The sequence below is a fragment of the Garra rufa genome, chromosome 23, assembly GCF_049309525.1.
Source record: "Garra rufa chromosome 23, GarRuf1.0, whole genome shotgun sequence".
In the NCBI taxonomy this organism is placed as follows: Eukaryota; Metazoa; Chordata; class Actinopteri; order Cypriniformes; family Cyprinidae; genus Garra; species Garra rufa.
Genome location: NC_133383.1, coordinates 1,073,455 through 1,091,513, shown reverse-complemented (window position 1 = coordinate 1,091,513; position 18,059 = coordinate 1,073,455).

Genomic DNA, 18,059 nt, shown 5'->3' with positions numbered 1-18,059 from the left:
TTCGAAATAAAAGGGCTCTTTTGATCAGTTTTTTGCTAGTAAATTGCTTGAACTGAATGACTGAAGTCAGGAGTTTGAATCAATCGGAGCGGTTCCAGCGTAAATGACTCATTTGAATCAGTTCGTCTCTTCCTCCGCCTTTCGTTCCTTCACCCATGTTTTGACACGTAACTCGCAACTAAAATAAGCGAAATAAGTATGGTGTGTACAATTAAAATATCAATATTTCCATTCCAAAGATCCGATAAAAATTATTGCTAGGGACAATATTGTAGTTTCGTAAATTCTACGCCCTTGACATTAACAACAGCGTACAGTGAAAAATGACTTATTTACTACTGAAAAGCCCTTATTTGCAAACCTTTTGACAATATATATATTTTAATTTTTACAAAAAAAAGCTATTAAAAAATTTCACTGTCATTGCCCAGGAAAAAAAAAAAAAAAGATTTACAATTAAAAATTTATAATGAAACCTAGGGGCATGTTATCACACTGTATGGGGTAAGTTGTCACAATGGGAACCTGATATCAAATAGGATTTTATCTAACAGTAAAGAATTATGAAACACTCAGTTGCTTTCACATCTTTATTCATGAAATATAAATTTATATTTTATATTTAATTTATTTACTGTTTGTTTGTTTGTATTTTATTTTGTATATCATGTATCATGTGTATTACCTTTTTATGTTAATTATTTACCTTGCCTTATTATAAATGATGAGAGAGTAACTATCGAAACCTAACTGTTGCAAACATTAAAACACATATATTAAATAAACACATTATTATTTATATTATATTAAACGCACATGACTGCGCTGCACCTTTAAGATTTTCCGCGATCTCTACTGGACCTAAGCGTCATTCTCTGCCCCGCCCTTTGTCGCTCAGGATTGGTCGGAGCGCACGGTGTCTGTAATGTGATTGGCTCAGGTTCCGTTAGCGGAATGATAGAGCGTCGCGTCGCTTGTGTGTGAGATCAGAAGATGAGGACGCTGAGGAGAGTTTCGGCTCGCGGCTCATCTGATATTACACACAAACTCACTTCACAAAACTGCGTTAGGGGCTTTTATAATTCATTTATCAGTTGGATTTGATCTTCAACCGATGATCGGCGTTTTTCGGCTCCCGGATGGATTGTGTCGCGTGAAGCAGGTGCATTTATCGGCGATGATGAACGCGCTGCTCTTCATCTCCATCAGAACATGAACTTTAGAGGCATCACACCGAACTGCTGGAGGGATTCGTGGAGATTTAAGACGCTGATGGATTCATGATCGCTGGAATATCGCGTGGCTCGATGGATTTTCATGCGATCAGATGGTTTTGAAGCGTCCAGAGCGTCATTTCATGGTAAATATGATTCAGTTCCGTCTCTCCGGTTGATTGATGATGGGCTTCATCTCATTCATCTCATTATACTGCTTGATTTGCGTTTGTTTCTCCTCCACTGAGGTGAATACTGTGGTAAACACTGGGGTAAATGGGGATTTGTGGTGAATTGAACGCGTGTTGACGGAAGCGCCTTTGATGTCACCTGACTGATGTGTGCGGCGACGCTTTGATGTCTGTTATTGGAGGCTGTAAAACACACACACACACACACACACACACACACACACACACACACACACACACACACACACACACACACACACTCACTCCTGTGTGACCCTGGACCACAAAACCACTCATAATGGTAATTTTTTTGGAATTGAGATTTATACATCATGCTGAAAGCTGAATAAATACGTTTTCCATTGATGTATAGTTTGTTTAGCATAAGACAATATTTGAAAATCTGAAATCTGAGGTGCAAAAAATCTAAATATTGAGAAAATCGGCTTTAAAGTTGTCCAAATGAAGTTATCAATGCATATTACTAATCAAATTAAGTTTTGATATATTTGCTGCAGAAAATTTACTAAATGTCTTCATGGCCTAATGATATCTGGTGTAAAAAATATTGATTGTTTTGACCCATACAGTAGTAGGGTATTTTATTTGGCTATGCTATGTGCTCCAGGGTCACATATATTGTGTTTGTGTGTATATACATATATGTAAATAAACATGCTGTCTTACACACACACACACACACACACACACACACACACACACACACACACACACACACACACACACACAGTCTTCCTGTATGAAGTGTAAGGTGTGAGAGTCTTCTCAGACTGTATTGTTTCTTCTGTTCTCTGATCTGGAGGCTCATAATTCTGTCTGAGCAGCTGAGCATCAGTGAGATATGTGATAGATGAGGCTGTTTTTCACTCCCTGCAGGCGTGTTTAAGATAGTGATTGACTGATGTATCTAATGAATCATGGAACATGATCTATACTTAATATCCTAATGATATCTGGCATAAAAAAATACAGTGATGGGATATCTTTGGTTATGCTATGTGGTCCAGGATCACATAAATTGTGTTTGTGTGTGTGTGTGTGTGTGTGTGTGTGTGTGTGTGTGTGTGTGTATATACATATATATGTAAATAAACACACTGTCTTCCTGTCTGAGGTGTGAAAGTCTTCTCAGACTATATTGTTTCTTCTGTTCTCTGATCTGGAGGCTCATAAAGGCTGTTTGCTTATTTCTGTCTCAGCTGAGCATCAGTGAGATTCTGTGATAGATGAGGCTGTTTTTCACTTCCTGCAGGCGTGTTTAAGATTGCGTGATATATCTAATGAATCAACATGGTCGTTTTGTTTGCTTGACTGATTAACACAGGTGTCCAAGTCAACAATAGTTTTCAAAATTAATTATAAATGTTCACATTTTAAGATTGGAAAGCCATTTGTGACCTGGAGCACAAAATCAGTCATAAGGGTCACTTTTTCAAAATTAAGCTTTTAATTGATGTCTGGTTTGTTAGAATAGGACAATATTTGGCCTGAGATGCAACTATTTGAAAATCTGGAATCTGAGGGTGCAAAAAATCTAAATATTGAGAAAATCGCCTTTAAAGTTGTCCAAATGAAGTTCTTAGCAATGCATATCACCAATCAAAAATTAAGTTTTGATATATTTGCGGTAGAAAGTTTACCAAATGTCTTCATGGAACATGATCTTTACTTAATATCCTAATGATATCTGGCATAAAAAATATTGATTATGTATGGTTTGTTAGAATAGGACAACATTTGGCTGAGATGCAACTATTGAAAAGCTGTAATCTGAGGGTGCAAAAATCTAAATACTAAGAAAACCACCCTTAAATGAAGTTCTTAGCAATGCATATTAATCAAAATTCAGTTTTGATATATTTACAATAGGACACAGTTATCCAGCTGTAAATTTGACAGACTCATATGGATGGTGTGTGTGTGTGCAGTGAGTGTCCGGTGATCTATCAGAGAGTAAAAGCTTTTCTGTCCTGCACATAAAGACTGTCATTGTAAGAGAAGGAAAGCTCAGAGATGTATGCGGGTCTCTCTGGAAATCAGCCCGATGCTTTGTGAACACTCAGCACTTTCTGCAGCTCTATGTAGCTGTGTGTGATTTGTCATGTCTTTCACTGCTTCAGTGCTTTCTGCTGCTCACATGTGGCACTACATGCCATTTATTTGATCAGAAAATAACATAAAAATGTGAAATAGTTTTGTTTTAAAACAGCAGTTTTCTAGGTTGAACACCTGTTGAAATGTAATTTATTTCTGTGATGCACAGCTGAATTTTCAGCATCAAAACTGCAGTCTTTAGTGTCACATGATCCTTCAGAAATCATTCTAATGTACAGATTTGCTGCTTAAGAAACATCTCTGATTATATTGAAAACAGTCCCATTATATTTGTGATGAATTTTATTTTTCAGGATTCACAGATGAATAGAAAGTTTGAAAGAACAGCATTTAGTTGAAATGGAAATCTTTTGTGACATCATAAAAAGCCTTAATTTAATGCATCCTTAATAAACAAAGCTACTAATTTAGTACAAAAAGATATAATTTGATAATACTGCCTTACAAAGCAAAAAGGCAGTAACTACGCTGAGTGCAGAACTGAGAAAAATGACTTTAAAGTCATCCAGCCTGTTATCCAATGTTAAAACCGTCCCGTGAGGATGCCGCAAAATCACACACATTTGTGACCCTGGAGCACAAAACCAGTCTTAAGTCGCTGGGGTATATTTGTAGCAATAGCCAAAAATACATTGTATGGGTCAAAATTATTGATTTTTCTTTTATGTCAAAAATCATTAGGAAATTAAGTGAAGATCATGTTCCATTAAGATTTTTTGTAAAATTCCTACTGTAAACCTATCAAAATGTAATTTTTGATTAGTAATATGCATTGCTAAGAACTTAATTTGGACAACTTTAAAGGTGATTTTCTCAGTATTTGGATTTTTTGCACCCTCAGATTCCAGATTTTCAAATAGTTGTATCTCGGCCAAATATTGTCCTATCCTAACAAACCATACATCAATAGAAAGCTTATTTATTGAGCTTTCATATGATGTATACATCTCAGTTTTGTAAAATTTAACCTTATGACTGGTTTTGTGGTCCAGGGTCACATTTGAGATGAGATATTTTGTCACATAACAAAGGATGCCTTGAATGTCATGAAAATGACTAACTCATTTTTGACCAAAAATGCAGTTACTGCCTTTTTGCTTTGTAGGCCAGAATAGCTAATAATCAGCATATTAAAATGATTTCTGAAGGATCATGTGACACTGAAAACTAGAATAATAATGCTGAAAATTCAGCTGGAATAAATTACATTTTAACACAGATTCACACTGAAACGGCTATTTTAAATCTAAATAATATGTGACCCTGGACCACAAAACCAGTCTTAAGTCGCTGGGGTATATTTGTAGCAATAGCCAAAAATATATTTTATGGGTCAAAATTATTGATTTTTCTTTTATGTCAAAAATCATTAGGAAATTAAGTAAAGATCATGTTACATTAAGATTTTTTGTAAAATTCATACTGTAAACCTATCAAAATGTAATTTTTAATTAGTAATATGCATTGTTAAGAACTTAATTTGGAGAACTTTAAAGGTGATTTTCTCAGTATTTTGATTTTTTTGCACCCTCAGATTCCAGATTTTCAAATAGATGTATCTCGGCCAAATATTGTCCTATCATAACAAACCATACATCAATAGTAAATTAAAAAAAGCTTATTTATTGTTCTTTCATATGATGTATATATCTCAGTTTTGTAAAATTTAACCTTATGACTGGTTTTGTGGTCCAGGGTCACATATTTCACTATTTCTACAGTGTTTTTTGCTCTGTTGCTCAGCTGTTTGCTCAGACGAAGTGACTTTGGCAGTGATTGGTCGGTCAGCGGCTCCACTTACAGAATGATGTCAATCTTCTGGTTGCTAAGCAATTTTCTCTTTGCATCCACACTAATCACCTTTTATCTGCCGAGGATGTGGTGTGTAATTATAGGCTGGCTGTCGTCGTCTGAAAACGGCCTAATTGGTGGTTTTATTTTTATAGGATAAAGACTCTGGGTGAGAAGGGACGGGGGGTATTATAGCCGGAGGGGCCGTTCTGTAAGTTTGCTAAGTGATTTCTGTCTCTCCCCCGTGAACCAAACAAACCAGCATGTGACTGAGTGTGATTTCTGAAGCGCGGCAGCTTTATCTCGGCGTGTGGAGGCGCAGGACGCATGTGGAGGTCATTGCGGATTAGCGTGCGCAGACTAAAGTCCATTTTCTGGGGGAAGACGCGGGTTCCTCTGCGAGCCGTCATTAAGCGGTTCTGCGGCGTGTGAACGCCCTGTAGGAAGCATTTGGCCCATCTTTTCATGAGCTCCCTGTTTTATTAACATTTTTAATGACTTGAAGGATTCAGTGACCCTTAACAGCATAATGAATTGCCCCACAGGCCTCCCGGGTGCGGATGGGGGAGGAACCACACTTACTGAGACCAGAGAGACGCTTTACAGACTGAAAGTGCTCTGATACATGAATTCATCTGTAGACATGTGAATTTTGTGCCTTATTTTATGTAATGCATGGATTTCCCAAACTGTTTTATCAGCCAAAACCTCTTGAAGTCACCGGTAATACTTCAGTGATTTATCAACACGTTGAAATGCAGGTAAACAAATACAATATTTATTCTTTTTTTTTTTAGTGTTCAAATGTTTTGATTTTATTTGACACTTGTCGAACTCACAAATCATCTGCATTTCATTTAAGAAACACTGACATAAAATGTGACCCTGGAGCACAAAACCAGTCTTGAGTAGCACAAAAATACATTGTATGGGTTAAAATGATACATTTTTCTATTGTGCCTAAAATTAGTAGGATATAAAGTAAAGATCATGTTCCATGAAGATATTTTGTAAATTTTCTGCTGTAAATATATCAAAACTTAATTTTTGATTAGTAACATGCATTGCTAAAAACTTCATTTGGACAACATTAAAGGAATTTTTTTCTCAACATTTCAGATTGTCAAATAGTTGTATCTCGACCAAATATTATCCTATCTTAACAAACCATAGATCAATGGAAAGCTTATTTATTTTATAAAACTGACTCTTATGACTAGTTTTGTGCTCCAGGGTCACAAATAATGTTTAATGCACTTATGGAATATATTTTCTTCCTTTTTTCCTTTTTCTCGTTTTTCCCCTATGAAATCCACTTTATTTTGTACTCTGTTGTTTTATTTTTAATTTTCCTGGAGTTTTTTAGTAATCAAAAAGCATGTCTAATTTAATCAATTAATGCAACTTTGAAAACTACAATTTGACAAGAGAGTTGAATTAAAAAAAAAATATATATATATATATTTTTTTATCATTATTATTATTATTATTATTATTATTAGTCATTTTTTATTTCCCAAGTTCTGTTTTATCTGTTTGAAATTTTCTAAACTTATAATTTAAAACTAATTTATTATTAAAAACAGTGGTAATCAAATGAAGACATAACTTAAGTTATTAGTTTTTTATTTGAATGCAATGGAAATGTACAAATTCTTATTTTGGGGCAATTATTGTTAAAAATTAAAACATTGGAAAAAACGTGTGTGATTAATTCCTTAAAATAAAGTTTAAAATAAAACTGTAAAATTACTGTTATAACTTTGTCATAGGGGTCATTAAAAAATAAATAAATAAGCTTTCCATTGATGTCTGGTTTGTTCGAATAGGACAATATTTTGCAGTGATACAACTATTTGAAAATCTGCAACCTGAGGGTGCAAAAAAATCTAAATATTGAGAAAATCACCTTTAAAGTTGTCCAAATGAAGTTCTTAGCAATGCATATTACTAATCTAAGTTTTGATATATTTAAGTATAATTTTGATCCATGCAGTGTATTGTTGGCTATTGCTACAAATATACCTGTGCTGTTTAGACTGGTTTTGTGCTCCAGGGTCACATACGAATGTCATCATTTCTTCAAGTTGACCTGAACTTTTATTTTGGCAGGTTGTAGTGAAAAGCTTTGCATCAGTTGTTTCTGTTTCGCTGAACTCATTGGCTCATATAATCTTATTCAAACCTGAGATAAACTAGTTAGGTCAAAACTAATCCAGAAGTAATCAGAATAAATGTCTAACCTAATAAATCCTGTTACTAACTGCAGTTATCATCAGTGTTGGGGGTAACGCATACAAGTAATGCAAGTTACGTAATAATATTACTTTTTCCAAGTAACTAGTAAAGTAACGCATTATTTTTTAATCGACAAGAAACTTTTTTTTAAATAAGTTCCCCCTTTTATTGATTAAAAGCTCTCCTGTCCCCATGTTGAGAGAAATCAAGAGTAAGATGTTCCTTTAGTTCTAGAATAAATGTGAATACGCATTAATTCATCTCAATCACTAAAAAACAGATAGTGTTCTTCAAAATGAATAAAAACACTGAAATTCAACTCAAGATTACTCAAGATAATCTAACATTTGATTTCATTTTTTTATTGCTGAAGAGTTGTCATTTTTTTCTTCTGCGGTCTACTGTACAGACGGAGATTTACTTTTCTCTAAGCCTGAGACTTTTGGTTTAAAAAGGCTTTTACATTTGACAAAAATAGAACTTTTTATATTAAAAACAAACAAGCAAGCCCTGGCCAGATTTAAAAAGTAACGCAAAAGTAACGTAACGTATTACTTTCCTTGAAAAGTAACTAAGTAACGTAATTAGCTACTTTTTTAGGGAGTAACTCAATATTGTAATGCATTACTTTTAAAAAGAAACTTTCCCCAACACTGGTTATCATCATGTCATTTGTAAAGAGTTATACAGCTAGTTATGTTTTGTTTTGTTTTGTTGTCTGAAGCTGCAGTCGCTGCTTGATTGTGATCGTACGGAGCGCCTCGGATCTCCTTTGTAAATGCTGGAATGTAAATGAGCGTGTGTTTCCTATCGGAGGCTTTTGTGAGATGTGCTCGAGCAGTTTCAGAGGTTATTTAGCAGCTCGCCTCAAAAGAAACATCTTTGTCTTCTCTCCTGCGCTCTGATACCAATTATGCAAAGCGTTAGGAAATTTAAACGGGACCGTCTCTTATCGGCTAATCCTGGAGTAATAGATTCCATTAAAAATGCATGAGGAGCTTTAGGGATGAATCCGGCGACATTGCGTGTCGAACTCTCTCTCCCTCCCGCGGCCCCAGCTGGGGGAAACGGCCCCGTTATCTGCTCATTATTCTGATAGGATCCCATTTCCACAGAGAGAGGGTCTATTCAGCGCCGCCGGGGCTCTGAGACGGGCTAAACGCGCCTTTGATGTGCCGCTGAACCCCTGAGCTCCGGCTTCGGTCACTCGACCTCCAGGAGATGATGGGGAAAAATCCAGCGTTTGACGACGAGAAGCTTTGAAATTCACTTTCCAGTCTTTTACATGAGAAACAGACCTACAGAAAGTCAATAGAAATGATTTGATGTGGATACGACACTTCTCGATATGAGAACACCAGTGTTATTATCTGATCACACTGATGGAGCAATAAATCTATCTGAACAACTAATTGTGTGATATTTGACCATTTTTTTTTAATGCAAATCAAGTCTGTTTTGTACTTTGAATGTATTTTGTGTTTCCTGTACTCATCAAGGATGCATTACATTGGTCAAAAGTGCCAGTAAAGACATTTATAATGCTACAAAAGACTTCTGTTTTCAAACCAGATTGAAAAGTTTGTAGACAAACTAAGTTGGCTGGCCAGAAAGTTTGAAAAACGTTTTAAAAGCTCGAAGTTTGAAGGTTTTCAGTTTGAAGGAGTTTGAAATTTAAAATAGTTCTAAAGATTAAAGTTTGAATGTTTTCAAGGCAATACACTCCATCAGAAAAACAAACCAGTATAAAGACATTGCTAGGGTGTTGCTATGTGGTTACTAGGGACCTCGCAACAGTCGCAAAGGTGTTGCTAGGCTGTTGCTAGGTTGCTAATAAAGTTGACTTTGACTTTGACTAGGCTACCTGGACTGGTTGCTATGGTGTTGCTATTGCGACTGCTAGGGTACTCATTTCTAGGGTGGTTCCTAGGGTATGCAAAGAGGTTGCTAGGGGTGCCATGTGGTTACTAGGGTACTCGCAACATTTGCAGAGGTGTTGCTAGGCTACCTGGGCTGGTTGCTATGGTGTTGCTATTGCAACTGCTAGGGTGCTCATTTCTAGGTTCCTAGGGTATGCAAAGCGATTGCTAGGGTGTTGCTATGTGGCTACTAGGGTACTCGCAACGGTCACTAAGGTGTTGCTAGGGTACTTGAGCTGGTTGCTAGGGCGTTGTAATTTGCAACTGCTAGGGTACTAATTTCGAAATCGATTTAATCGAACGATTATAAAATCGAAAAGAAATCGTTTGCGATAATGGCAGCTGTTTGCGTAGCTTCTCAGTGAACTATGGGGCTGTGTTAAAAATGGTGCTAAATCTCAAAGCACGTGAAAATACCACATTTAATAATATTTTTACTTTAATCTTACTTCATAACGTCAGCCAAGTGTTTAAAATGAATCCGTCTGTGAAATGATGTGGCTTCTTAGACATAATAACGCACATAACATAGTTCATAATATTCTAAGCAGTGTTTAACGCATTGCATTATAAGTAAACATTATTCTAATAAAAATCACAATAATACGAACTTCAGTAAACCATATATTGTCACAGAAGTGTGTCTATTAGTCATGTTGAATGAATGAAAGCAGTTCAATCTTCCGTTTATTTTGCTGCTGCTCTAGGTATTCTCTAGGTTTCTCCTTCAGGTGTTTTTGGCGTTTCCGAGACACAGAGCGCCCTCTGGCCTTCGGATGAAGATTTACTGCTGATCACAGATCACATAGAAATGGAGATCACAGATCACTGTGCTTCACTAAAAGATACGCATGACAATCGGAGCTTCCGATTAATCTCGATTATGATTTCATTTCGATTTATTGAGCAGACCTACCCTGGAAATCCAGAGGTCTGGCGAGAGCACAATTTGAATTGTCTCTGCAAGACACTCTGGCATCGAGCAATGATGCAGGTTACTGCAATACGTAAGCAATAGTGGGAACCAATCAAATCGGTGTATCTGATGTAGGCGGGCCAGAGGCGAGCTAAGCTGATGATGACAGCACTGCGACGTCCGAATCATGTAGTAAACTTTGAAAGATTGCTGTCGCTACAGATGAACAACAGGTTGCTTGAAACGGCTTTGGTCGCTACAATGAACGAGTTAGACTTGGCTTTCCATATAAAAGAGGAACAGAAAACCGAAAACTCGAATCGTTCCTTTGCAAGAAGGACGTTTTTGCTGTTTTGCCGACTGGATACGGCAAGAGTTTAATCTATCAGTTCACGAGTTCACGCTTACATATAATTAGCCGGAGAATAGTAGTGCATGTTTGGCGTGCTGTCCGGTGAAGGGCTCCGAGCTCGGGAGTGGCCCGAACCCAGAGTACGTTACCCCCCAATAGGAGTAGCGAGAACTCGGAGTGATGAGATGGGGTGGTGGAGGTTTACTGATAAACCATCGAGTGAATTGAGGTGAGTCAGCTGTATTTAAACCTATGGCGCTGATTGACTTGTGATGTTTACGCTAAGCATCTGACGCGCTTCTCCCGAACTTTGTTAATGAAACATCATTTAGCTCTGCTGGTAGCTAAGCGTGTATTGTTGTGATTGGTCGTGGCGTTATCCAATTGCATGCAGTTAGAGTTTCAAATGCATGCTTGGTGCCGCCCCTCGAGTTAGGCAGTTTTCATTGCTCGATCCCAGACCCTAAATCTTAATAGATTAGGGTCTGGATTTTTCCAGGCTAGAGCAGACCTACAAGGGTACACAAAGCGGTTGCTAAGGTGTTGATATGTGGTTACTAGGGTACTTGCAACGGTCGCTAAGGTGTTGCTAGGGTACCTGGTCTGGTTGCTAGGGTGTTGCAATTGCAACTGCTAGGGTACTAATTTTTAGGGTGGTTCTTAGGGTACACAAATCAGTTGCTAGGGTGTTGCAGTTGCAATTGCTAGGGTACTTGGGGGTGGTTTCTAAGGCAGTTCCTAGGGTACACAAAGCAGTTGCTAGGGTGTTGCGATGTGGTTACTAGGGTACTCGCAATGGTTGCTAAGGTGTTGCTATGCAATTTGCTAGGCTGGTTGCTAGGGTGTTACTATGTGGTTGCCATGGTGCCCAGGGTGGCTGCTTGGGTGTTTCTAGCATGTTACTAGCATGTTGCTAGTATGATTAAAAAGTTACTAGCATGTTGTTAGAATGTTGTTAACATTATTAGCATAATTTGAAAGTTGTTACTAACATGATTAGCATGTTAGTGGCATGTTGTTGGCATGATTAACAAGTTGCTAGCAAGTTACTAACATGTTATCATGATTAGCAAGTTACTACCATGACTCTAACTTGATTAGCATGTTGCTAGCATAATTGGCGTGTTATTAGCATGTTGTTGGCATGATTAGCGGAGTTATTAGCATGATTCTAGCGTGATTAGCAAGTTACTAGCATGTTGCTAGCATGATTGCCATTTTATTAACATGTTAACATGATTAGCCAGTTACTAACATGATTATAGCATGATTAGCCAGTTACTAGCATGATTTTAGTATGATTAACAAGTTATTAGCATGTTGCTAACCTGATTAGCACGTTATTAGCATGATTCTAACATGATTAGCTTGTTACTAGCATGTAGTTAGCATGATTAGCAAGTTACTAGCATGATTCTAGCATGATTAGCATGTTACTACCATGTTGTTAGCATGATTAGCAAGTTACCAGCATGCTAGCTGTTGTTTTGAAAAGAGCCATTTTAAATTGTAAAAATATTTGACTATTTATAATGTATTTTTGATCAAATCAATCCCTGATTCCCAGTCAGCTGATTGCACCGGATTCACAGAGGATCAGATGTGATGTGAAGGGTCCCGTCTGTCATGTGACCTTATCTCCGCAAACACCCAGCGCTCCTGGCCTCTAGACTAATGACAGCACATACAATTAGACGCCCTCCGTTTCTGCCCTCGGGCCAAATACCAGAATAGATGCACGATTTGTCTGCCGACACGGCCTTATCACAAACCCCACCGAGACAAAAGATCAGCGGCGCTGTGCGGGACCCTTTATCTCCTGCGGGGCCCCATCGCGCCTGATTATATTCTTATCGCTGGTGCCGATGTCACTGCAAAGTGGCAAGGATTTACCGTCTCTGCCATTCAGAGTTTGACGCTCAAAGACAACAAGATCAACAGAGAGACGCTTCAGTACAATTAACAACCAGCTGATCAATCACTAACCTGTGTTTCTATTCTATAGTTGTACTGTTCAAAAGTTTGAAAGTCTCCTCTGCTCACCAAGGCTGCATTTATTACAAAAATATAGTAAAATGTGAAATATTATTATAATTTGAAATACCTATTTTCTATGTGAATATCTGTTAAAATGTATTTTATTTCTGTGATCAAAGCTGAATTTTCAGTCTTTAGTGTCACATGATCCTTGTGAAATCATTATAATAAGCTGATTTGCTAAACAACACACATTTCTGATTATTATCAGTGTTGAAAACGGTTGTGCTGCACAATATTTTTGTGAAAACCATTATACATTTTGTTTTTTGAGATTCACAGATGAATGGAAAGTTCAAAAGAACAGCACTTATTTGAAATGGAAATCTTTTGGGACATTATAAATGTCTTTACTGGCACTTTTGATCATTTTAATGCATCCTTCATTCATTTTAAGATCAAAAACAGAAACTCTGAAACCCAAACTCAAATGCCATCATTACAGAATACCGAAATAAAATTTGTTTTGACTTGAAGAAATTCATATAGTTTGTAATAATAAATGTTATACTGTTCATTTTAGACACTTTATTAGACAAAAATAAATACATATTTTAAACCATTACAATGTTCTGTTGTATTTTTGTTTTGCATTTTAAAATATTTATTTAAAAAATTTTAAATATTGATTTAAAGTTTTATGAACGTAATTGATTAGACAATTGATTTGATGATTTAAATTGATTTTTAACACATTAAACGTGATTCAGAACAATTGAAATGAAACGCAAGTTGAGAAAAACATATGGGTCAAAGGCATTAAGATGTCCACGTCAAAAGACATTTATGTCCATAGAAAGCATGTTAAATGTAAATAAAATGTCTGCTTTTAAGGTTTCAAATACGTTTCTGGAGAATAAAATGTCAAAATTTGGTTGAAACCAATTGGTTGTACAAATTCGAACAACTTGCTTATTCTGAGAAGTACATATATTGTGCATATAACATTTTATTGTGTTTTAAATTAGTATTTTTTTTAACTGATGGGCAAAACCTAGGATAGTGGCAAATTTTAAAAAAGTAGAATTACAACTAATCAGTATTTGGGGTCAAAGTAATTAGTCTTTTAATATGTCACAAATAGATTTTTGCTGTAAATATGCCTGACAAGATCATTACACTGAAAGACATTTTAGTGGGTGTCTTCTGTAAATTAGGGAAAAATGGATGATATTTATTTTTGATTCAGAAAAACAAAAACAAACATGCAATTAAATTAAACAAAAAACTTTTTAATATTTTTTGGGGAAAAAAACAACAATTTAAAGCAGTATTACACTTATTGTTTTTATGGTTAAACACTTTTTCGTCTTTGACCCATAAACATATTTCAAGGTATTATTAATGCCTTGTGCATTTTATTCCAAATCTTTTGAAGTCACTTGATGGAACATTTTTTTTTTTTAATCTTACTGTTTCAGAACCACACAAGGCTGAATAAATGAGTGTATTTCCTCTTTAACTCTGTAGATGGATAAACGCTCCAGCGGCATCTCAGTCTGCACTCCAGGATGAAAGTCCCTCACAAGTCGTCTCGTCTGTCTGTCATATTCATAGTTTGGCTTTACTCTGTTTGAGTGTCTTTAATGCGTCTGTAGCCCTGAGCTGCGCTCTGTAATGGAAGCTTGCTTGTTGATAAAACTACAGCGGCTTTTCCCAGGAGCTCCTGTTTTTTCCCTCTCCTCTCAAAGCTGCATCTTTTGATAAATGTGCCATAATGGAGGCCTTGTTGTGAAATCGCTGTCGGGTCGCTGTGCTTTTGAAGACGGGCTTCCTGTGAGCTGCTGATGTTTCTCCAGGCTCTGCCGCTGTAGGTAACAGGGTTCATAGAGATGCTTCTGAACGCTTCCTCAGGAGAAGAACTCACTTAGTTTGCTGCCCTCTGGACCCGCAGCACAAATCAGCAATAAACAGACGAGAGATAAATCACAGACGACTGTGAAACACAGCAAACAGAGACCAATAACCTGCCCTCATGAGCTCTGAAACTCATGGAGCTGATATATGAGATGTTTCAGATACTTCAGCTGTGTTCCTGTCTTCTGATTGGTCAGTCCAGGCTCCATTAATGGTCTGTTACAACATTCATAAAAAAAATTATGTTTGTAACATTTGTGTCCTTTATTGTTGTTACAATGTAGCAAAAGCAGTAGCACACTTTGGCAACATTTACAATGTAAGTCTCGTCCAATCACATTAATGACTGCTGAGTCATTCTGTGTCAAATCCAGCCAAATTGTAGAAATGCCCCTAGTTCAAATTTGTGATTTGGTAATATTTTTAATGGAGAAAGACAAACCTAAATAGTATGTCGTGGGTAAATATTTACTGAGTAAAATATTATTTGGGTCAAAAATGGTTCAAAATGAGTTTTCCTGAGATTCTGAGCCAAATTACAGAAGGTTGAAAATGACTTGAGAAAGTTGGCAGCATTATAATGCTATTTTTACAGAGATTGGTTGCTCGATTAAAAATTAAATCTGCTGACTTTAGCCAACTTTGTTGCATTATGTGCCATTCAAAAATGAAAAAAAAAAAAAATGCACTTTTCAAGTTTATTTTTCCAAAGTTTGCATGCCTGTAACTCAAGAAGCATTAAAGATGTCTTTTTATCCTTTTAGATTTTGGTTCTTAATAAACTTTTCATTTGGTATCTAACTTTTTAAGGCTCTATATGGTTGATTTTTTTCAGAGATACTGGCATCTCAATTTGGCTCCAGGAGTAATTTATAAAATTTGCACACGTTTTCAGTGGTCAGAAACCAAATGTGGCTTACTTGCATACAGTCAAGACTTATTTTCTTTGTAAGCCGGAATGTCTTTACTGTCAGTTTTGATCACTTTAATGCATCCTTTTTAAAGAGGAATGTCAGAAGTACAAATAATGGTAAAACTAGAAATGTATCCGGTTTCCTTATATAAAAACAATTGCATACATCATACCTGACTGGCTAACTTTTCCAAAGTTTTCATGGCTGTAAGATATCTCAATATCCTTTCAGATTTTGGCTCTTAAAAATGAAGATACCAGAAGAAAAGTTTATTAAGGCTCTGTATGGTTCCATTCCAGAGATATTGGATCATACCTGCCTGAGTGGCAAAAATAGCTTTTCTAAAGTTTGTGTGTCTGTAACTAAAGAAGTATTAAAGATTTCTCAATATCCTTTTAGATTTTGGCTCTTAACAAACTTTTCTTCTGGTGCCTTCATTTTTAAGGCTCTGTTGGGTTCCATTCCAGAGATATTGGCATCTCAATGTGGCTCCATGGGTAAATTGTTAAATTTGCGCACATTTCCAGTGATCAGAAACCAAACGTGGCTCACTTGCATACAGTGGAGACTTCTTTTCTTTTTAAAGAGGAATGTCTGAAGAACAAATAGTGTTGAAACTGAAAATGTATCTTGTTTCCTTTTCTAAAAACAGTTGCATAGATTATACCTGTCTGAGTGGCTCTTTTTTCCAAAGTTTGCATGGCTGTAACTCAAGAAGTATTAAAAGTATCTTGATATAAATTCAGATTCTGGTTTTTAGCAAACTTTTCTTTTGGTATCCACATTTTAAAGGCCCTTTATAGTTCAATACCAGAGATATGAGGATCCCAATGTGGCTCCTTGTGCAAACTGTACCCATTTTCAATGGCTGAAAACCAAATGTGGGTTTAGATGGGTATTGAATTTAAAGAAGCTGAAATGACTTTACTGTCAGTTTTGATCACTTTAATGCCTCCTTTTTAAAGAGGAATGTCTGAAGAACAAATAATGTAGAAATTGAAAATGTGTCTTGTTTCCTTCTGTAAAAACATCAGCATACATCATACCAGCCTCAGTGGCAAAAATAGCTTTTTTCCAAAGTTTGCATGACTGTAACTTAAGAAGTATTAAAAATTTCTCAATATTATTTTATATTTTGGCTCTTAACAAACTTTTCTTCTGGTGCCTTCATTTTTAAGGCTCTGTTGGGTTCTGTTCCAGAGATATTGGCATCTCAATGTGGCTCCATTGGAAAATTGTTAAATTTGCACAAATTTCCAGTGGTCAGAACACAAACGTGGCTCACTTGCATACAGTGGAGACTTCTTTTTTTTTTTTTTTTTTTTTTTAAAGAGGAATGTCTGAGGAACAAATAATGTTGAAACTGAAAATGTATCTTGTTTCCTTTCATAAAAACGGTTGCATAGATTATACCTGTCTGAGTGGCTCTTTTTCCAAAGTTTGCATGGCTGTAACTCAAGAAGTAATAAATGTATCTTGATATAAATTCAGATTCTGGTTTTTGGCAAACTTTTCTTTTGGTATCCCCATTTTTAAGGCCCTTTATAGTTCAATACCAGACATATGAGGATCCCAATGTGGCTCCTTGTGCAAACTGTACCTATTTCCAATGGCTGAAAACCAAATGTGGGTTTAGATGGGTATTGTATTTAAAGAAGCTGAAATTACTTTACTGTCACTGTTGATCACTTTAATGCATCCTTGATGAATAAAAGTATTAATTTCTTTAAATAAAATCAGAAATGGTTCAGAAATGTCTGTGATTCTGATGAACTGATCTGAACAGGTTTGTTTTTTTGTTGCAGATTCCTGAAGGCTTCAGCGACCCGTAGAGCTCAAACTGCACCATGCTGGCGTGTCTGCAGAGACAGAACCAACCGGCCCAACACCAACACCAACACCAACACCTCACGTGTGCCGCCAAGATCCTGGACGCGCCACTAAATCACAAGAGTAAGTCTGGCACGCCTCTAACTATTGAATTTATTTGTTTGTTTTAGATTTGATTGTTTTTATTTACTTGTTTTTATTTAGATTTTTAATTGGTAGTTTTTTTTTATTTTTAGATTTCTTTCTTTCTGTATTTAAATCTTAACGCTTATTTCCTTTTTAACTTATTTTTATTGTCATTTTTAAGTTGTAAGTATTTATTTTTAGATTTATTTTTTTATTATTTAATTAAAAATTAGCTCTGTCTTATTTTTTTTAAGTTTTAATTTATTTTTAAAATTTCTTATTTCTATATTAAATATGTTACTTGTATATAAAAAGAAGCCCGTCTTAACACTTATTTACTGTTTTATTTTTATTTACCTATTTCTGTTTTTTTTAATTTAGTATTTTCCTTATTTTTTTATTTACTTATTTTTATTTTAAAGTTTAGATTTTGTTTTTATTTTTTTATTAACTTTTTAAGGGTTATTTATTTTTATTTTTAAGTTTTAATTTTTAAAAAGATTTTGAAGTTTTATTTAAAAAAATATAACACTTATTT